Source organism: Salvia splendens, chromosome 16, assembly GCF_004379255.2.
Source record: "Salvia splendens isolate huo1 chromosome 16, SspV2, whole genome shotgun sequence".
Lineage (NCBI taxonomy): Eukaryota > Viridiplantae > Streptophyta > Magnoliopsida > Lamiales > Lamiaceae > Salvia > Salvia splendens.
In genome coordinates this window covers 27,875,176-27,881,938 of record NC_056047.1, presented here as the reverse complement: position 1 = coordinate 27,881,938, position 6,763 = coordinate 27,875,176, and the positions used below count along the sequence as shown (strand labels likewise).

Genomic DNA, 6,763 nt, shown 5'->3' with positions numbered 1-6,763 from the left:
CCGAAAAGTAGAAACCTTCAGAATATTAGTCATTATATTACTGTTGGAGGAAAGTAACATGATAGATGACGAATTCGTATAGGCTATAATGGGAGTCCGAATTGGTATGTTGATAGCCATCCGATGAGGGTGTTCAAGTGGGCGCCGGATTTTGACACGTTCTTTGAGTCGCCAATTGTTGCTGTGTGGTGCAACATATTGGGGATTCCGGCTCATCTCTATGAGGAATCGGCCCTCATGGCAATCGGTAAGCTCCTTGGCAAGCCACTACAAGCCGACCATGCCACAATTCATCAAAGCCGACTCTCCTTCGCAAGGATTTGCGTAGAGATTGACATCTCTACTCCCCCGACGGAAGAGATCATCCTTAATATCCGAGGCAAAGACTCGAGGTACAAAGTGGCATGGGACCGTATTCCTTTGTTTTGTGCTAATTGTAAACATGTTGGGCATGAGAAAGAGGATTGTCATGCAGCGGGAAGGAAGACTTGGGGTAGAGACAAGGCTCGCCAAGCACCATCCAAGGAGAACATATCAAGTCATGCCGCCAAGAACATCCGCCGTGAGTGGCGCCCAAAGGCGAAGGCTTGGTTCGGCACTCCATCTTCCTTTGGACATTTGGAGAAGCCCAAAGATTGTAACAACCATGCGGAGAACTCTGAGGGTACATTGGGTGCGGGATCGTCGAAGTCAAGAGTGGCTAGTAGGAGTCACCCAAGTGTGGATGAGGATGGCTTCCAATTGGTGCTGAGGAAGAGGAAAGGAAAAGTGCATGAGGGCGATATGCACACCAAGGCTCCACACGTTGATGATTGGCATTTGAAGGAGAATGTTGCTACGGTGACATTTGAGACTGATCCATCGGGTGCAAATGACCCGAGCGTTTGCTCCATGAGTGTCGCATGTGGGCTCCCCAACCGGGAGATAGAGGGCCACATCGAGGACCTTGATCCAGGGGGGTATGTACCTAGCGGAGGTATCCCTATTACGGGCCTTAGCTAGGTGATGGACAAGAGTGTTGGGGATGCAAAGGCTGCATCAAATTGTAATTGGAATTTTGAGAGTAGATAGATGACCATCCTAGTTGTTAGGGAGGCCCTCTTTGTACTCTAATTTGTCATGTCTTGACGAGTCGTCACTTTTGGGCGACTCGGTGTATGGTTGGCTGTTTCAATTGGTTTCTGGTAATGCACAGGTGTGGGTCCGCCTCAACCCTCCGCCCCTCGGGGTGTTTTTTTTTAAAAAAAAAAAAAAAAAAAAAGAATTCGTATAGGCTATATTTTTACTATGTCCTAGTTCATTTGAACAAAAGACTAGATATGGAAATGGGAGAGCCTGAATTGTCATCAAAGTTTGTTTAAAGCGAGTGAAGATGCTTTGTAAGTTAGATTGACCTCTTTACAAGAAGGACAATGACTTACTTGAAAATGCACTTCTAAGTAAGAAATCTTGATCCAGTTAGGCTCTTTGTTGCAGTGGGAGCTGTTTATGATGCTCAATTATTGTTTTATGGTTGATGTTTAAGGCATCATAGTATTGAAACAATATAGATGCAACAAGATTGAGTATTAAACAACACATCAACTTCTTAAACAATGAATGATAAAGTATTTATGGCTCTTAGTTTTAAGGCCAAGAAAATACTTAGTTATTGTTCAAACTGATCTAGACTATCAAGATTTTAACAATTTGTTAAATAACTTGAAAGTCGAAAATGTCTGTCTGATGCACTATGAGTTAGGATCATTTGATTCAGGATACTTATAGAAGTGCGACATAGAAAGACAAGCAAGTCTTAATGGTTTGCACCATAAGAAGACGAATGGATTATGATCAGTAGTGGGAGTCTAATCTCCTTTGACGAATCCAAGCATTCTTCTAAAGAATGGATAGTAATGTAAGAAGGAATCGAAGTCTTTCTAAGACAAGTTTGATTAAGTGATGAGTTGTACTCTTGAAAATCTTATCATTGATGGGATAAACGTTAGATATAACGAGATACACCTTAAAGAAACTACCAGCATCAGTACCTTCTACAAAACACGAGTTGTGGACTAGAGCGACTTTAGTCTAGCACATCTCAAGGTGTAATGTTGTTCCAACGCATGTTGGAAAAGGTATCCAAGTAATTGGAGTTGAGTACTGAGGTATGTTTAAGGTTGTCCCAAATGATGTAAGATTATGAGTTCTGTAATCTTCAAAGATACAATTCTTGTATGAAGATCATGAGATGAACTACAAGCCTAACAATGTGATAATTCTCAAGATAAAAAGAGAGATATCGGCTTTTCCATATTACCAAGGAATCATACCGTTAGAAACTTTTGCACTAATGAAATCAACTTCAACACTTAAGATTGTAAGAACCATGTCGTAGTGGGAGTGTTCCTAAGGAACATAACAAGTTCATGGGTCCAAGAGTGTCGTTAAATGCAGTCTTAGATTGACTTGAACATAATCCCTTCAACTACAATGTATAATTGGTTCATTTGGATATTCATCCTTGAAAAGGTGATAGATTGCAAACTACAATCTTAGATAGACAACATATTTTACAAGACTTGCAACACTACCTACAGGCTGTGTCAGTCAGTGGGAGCTAGTATATTTGCAAATGTAAAAATGGATCTCAAATGGCAAGACAATGACAATGGGCTATGCCCAAAGAGAAATATCATCTTCTCGCTGTCGTTGTGCCAAGATTTGTTCGATCCTATTGTCTATCAGCACTTACATAATTAGAATGTATGTATCATGATTGTCAAGACAGCTTTCTATTAATAGAAGTCTTGAAGAAATCATCTACATGGAACATCCTAATAGGTATGTAATAGAGGGCAAGAAACACATGATTAGAAGCTTATGAAGACCTTTGTGGTCTTAGGCAAGCATCTAAATCAGAGATAAGTGTTTTGTCGAGATTGTCAAATGTTTGGAATTTGACATGTGCTCTTTAAGTGTGTAGTAAGCACAAGGAAGTTGAAAGTGCATTAAATATGGTATTATTGGTACTCTACGATGATGAAATCTATAAAAGTTGCAAACAACTAAGATTGGCATCTAGCGTAGGAAACTGGTTGTCTACCCAGTTTAAGATAAAGGATTATAGAGAAACTAATTACATTCTAAGCATCTAAAGTCTTTAAGATTGCTAGAAAGAATGTTGAGATTCTCTTAGGAATCTATATCTACACATAGCTTGGAACATTTTAGCATTAGAATTTCCATGCAAAGGTTTCTACCTTTCAAGATGGAATTGTCTTGTCTCTAATCAAGTGTCGTTTGACGCTTAGTGAGAACAAGAATTATGAGACTAGTTCTGCAGATAGATGTCTCATGTATGCTATGATGTGTACTAAGTTTGATATTAGTTGTGCTTTTGCATAGCAAGTATATATCATATTAACCATGGCAAAGGACTTTGATTGAGGTAATGAATATACCATAGTACTTGAAAAAGACTAATCGCTATATTCTAGTTTGCCAGTCATTCATGCAATGTCCTTGGGGTTACACTGACTAAGTCTTATGACTAATCAGTGATCGAGTAAGTCATCCTCAGTTTATGTGTTTACATTAGGAGTATACTCCTAGTAGCTTTGATCGTAAGTTTGAGTATACATATGAGTATTTTTACTCTAGCAAAGGTTAACTCAAGAGGAACACGAGATCATAAGCTAAGCAATCACATAGAGAGATGAAATTAATTAAAGATCAAGTACGCAGCAAAGACATAGTGACGCAAAAGATATTATCAGAGAACAACCAAGTAGATTTTTCACTGAAAAATGCCTTTGTGACAACATGTTTCAAACATGATGTGAAATGAGTGGTAGTTCGATATATCTAGCTCCAATACCTGCTTTGCGTATAAGTGGGAGAGTTTTTGGCAGTGGGTATACTCGAAAGCATGTTTTGAGTATAAGTGGGAGATTGTTAGGGTTAGTATACCTAAAAGCATGTTTCGAGCGAGAGTTCGCACGAATAGAACGTTGCATGTATACGTAAAAACTCTACAATCCACTTTTGACCCGATTCAGTATTATTCGAGCATTTCGCACGAATAGAATCAGTATATTATTACATTGTGTTTGCTTGTGTGTTTATAAGATGTTTAATAAACATTTAAATGCATAAGAAGTAAACAAAGCCCAAGTCTTTTGCTTAGTAGACTGGTTGTGGGCGTCGTCCACTTTAAGGTAACTACAGTCGGTTCTATGCAATGCTTTGCAAAAGAAAAAGAAGAATTTCACAACCTAGATAGGCTTTGGCTACCTATCGTGAAAGGTAGCAATGTCAGTCCGATTATTTCTAAGCCTTATTGAAATAAGATGACGTTGGTGTGGTATAGCACTGAATGGATCTAACAGCAAGACGTGTCTTTATGCTATCTACTGAAAGACGAGGTCTTGATAAATATCTATTTCTTAATCAATGTACGTTAGCATTGAGCATACGATATTGAGTATCTACTACTTTGACTTACCAAAGGTGCGGGTGTTTCGTCACCCAACGATCCAGGTATATTGGGTAGTGGTGATCATTATCTAGCGGTGCTAGGATTGCTATTATGTTGAATCGTGCGCGAGGTGAGTCTCGTTTGATAATGTCCTCAAGAGGAGCTTGAACAAGGTTTTATTATTCGGAAACTGGCCAGTTGGAGTTTTATTACTCTATGAATAATAAATAAGTGTTTCTTGCTAAGTCTACTCTTGGAGTTAATAAGATGTTAATAGTCCATAGACTTTAATTAATTAATGGGCATTTATATCTTAAGCGCGGGAAATGAATAATAAACAACATGGAAACCCGGAATACTTATAATTTCGGATTTGGATGGGGAGGTCAATATTACGTCTGTAGTGGCTGCTCGTAATATTCCATTATAAGCTTGTATTAAATTGTGGGTTCAATTTAATTAGTAAAAAGCTAATTGGGGGAGCCCATATCCAAAACCTTCCATAGATCCCTGACTGGGCCCAATATGAACTTAATATAAATAGGAGAATAAAAGAGATCATCGTGGAGAAGGCGCGAGCAATCGACGATTCTTTGGAGAATCAAATCGGTAACTCTAAACCGTAGAATTCATGTTTAGGATTTATATTCTATGAGCATGAATTATTTGCGTTCTAGCATGCAATTCTGTGTTAACATGTGAATAGATTAATTCCATAATCGGTCAAGTAGATCCTACGTGTGATTTATTTGTTTGTACAAGTCTTCCGCTGTGCAAGGGGCTCCAAAACCCCAACAGTTGGAGCTTGGGTTCATCCCACGAGCCATTCCTAATATACTCCGACACCCGAGTGGTAGGACTCTCCCTTTCATCGAGTCTGAGCTCCCTAAGTGGGGTGTTACCTAGCCAGATGTCATCCCAAAAATAAATATTACCTTGGCCCACTAGCCACCTCATATGCGGTTGTGCGAGGGTCCAGGCTCTAGAAAGCTTCCTCCACGTGGTGCTACTCCTGCTCGGTGTTCTTACGGCAAGAGGTGAGGAGTTGGAAGAGTATTTAGCCATCATATATCTCGCCCAAAGGGAGTGTTGCTCCCGGAAGCGCCACCATAGTTTAATGTTGAAGGCACGAAGGACCTCCTTAGTTTTGCGGATCCCGAGTCCCCCTTCATCAGTGGGGAGACACATTTGGTCCCATCCAATCCAGTGGGTCCGCTTCCTCTCACTCGTAGAGCCCCAGAAGAATCGAGCCATTTGTTGATCGAGTTGTTTGAGAGTACCGGCGGTAGGCTCAATGGCTTGGAAGATATGCAAGGGGATCGCTTCAAGAGTGCTCTTAATAAGCGTGAGCCTCCCTCCAAAAGATAAATGCCTGTGCGCCCACCCTGAGACTCTTCTTGCAATTTTCTCACGGAGGAAGAGGAACATTTTTTTTAAGACAACACTTTTTCTGAGATGTAAAATTACACTGACGATAATCCAAACATAAAAGTGTTGTATCAATAATCCTTGCATTTAATAGCATACTTATGTGATAACAAGAGAAATGGATATCATAAAAACACTAGTCTGTGATACTCTAACAAAAACATCAAGATGGCACACAAGGTCATCTCGCACCAAAAAGGCAGTCATCTGCTATTTGACTTCTTAGCCTTCTTAGTAACCTGAGCTGGCTGAGATGCCGGTGTAGAGGCAGCCGCAGCTGGTGGAGGTGCTACTTTCTCCCCTGGTCCCTGGGCTAGTCGTTCCTCTCTTCTTGCAAACTTTCTTTCCCTGCTAGCCTTGTTCTAAGCTCTCTTAGCCTCAAACTGATCAGACAAGGTCTTTTCTCTAACCTTCTCAGCCTTAGACTTGTGGATGCTTTCCATGAGAACATGCTTGTTCTTGAAAACATTACCCTTAACTCTCATGTACATGTCATGGTACATATGCTTATCAATCTTCTTAGCCTCCCTATATTTCCTCAGCAAACGTCTCAAAACTCTCATTCTTCTCATCCAAAGAATTTTAGTGGGCAGCCTTGCCTCCCTGGTACCCTTTCTTTTACCATATCCAGAGTGACGACCCTTCCTCTTGGCCTCCTTCATTCGACGAGCACGGGATCGTGAATGAATCTTGGTAGGCTTCCTGATAATGAAACCATCCTTGACCAGTTTCCTAATGTTTTGTCGAGAGTTAGCCATGGAGATCTCGTTAACTTCATTTGGGTCAAGCCAGACCTTGCCCTTGCCGCACTTGAGCACGCTGGCGGAGAGCCGCTTCTGTAGCTTCAGCGTCACCATTTTTCACGCTCTCTGTATC

At 40.6% G+C, this 6,763-nt stretch overlaps 1 pseudogene; it reads right to left on the bottom strand.

Moving 5' to 3' along the window:
* Positions 1-5,950: 5,950 nt before the first annotated feature.
* Positions 5,951-6,763, bottom strand: LOC121770754 (annotated as a pseudogene).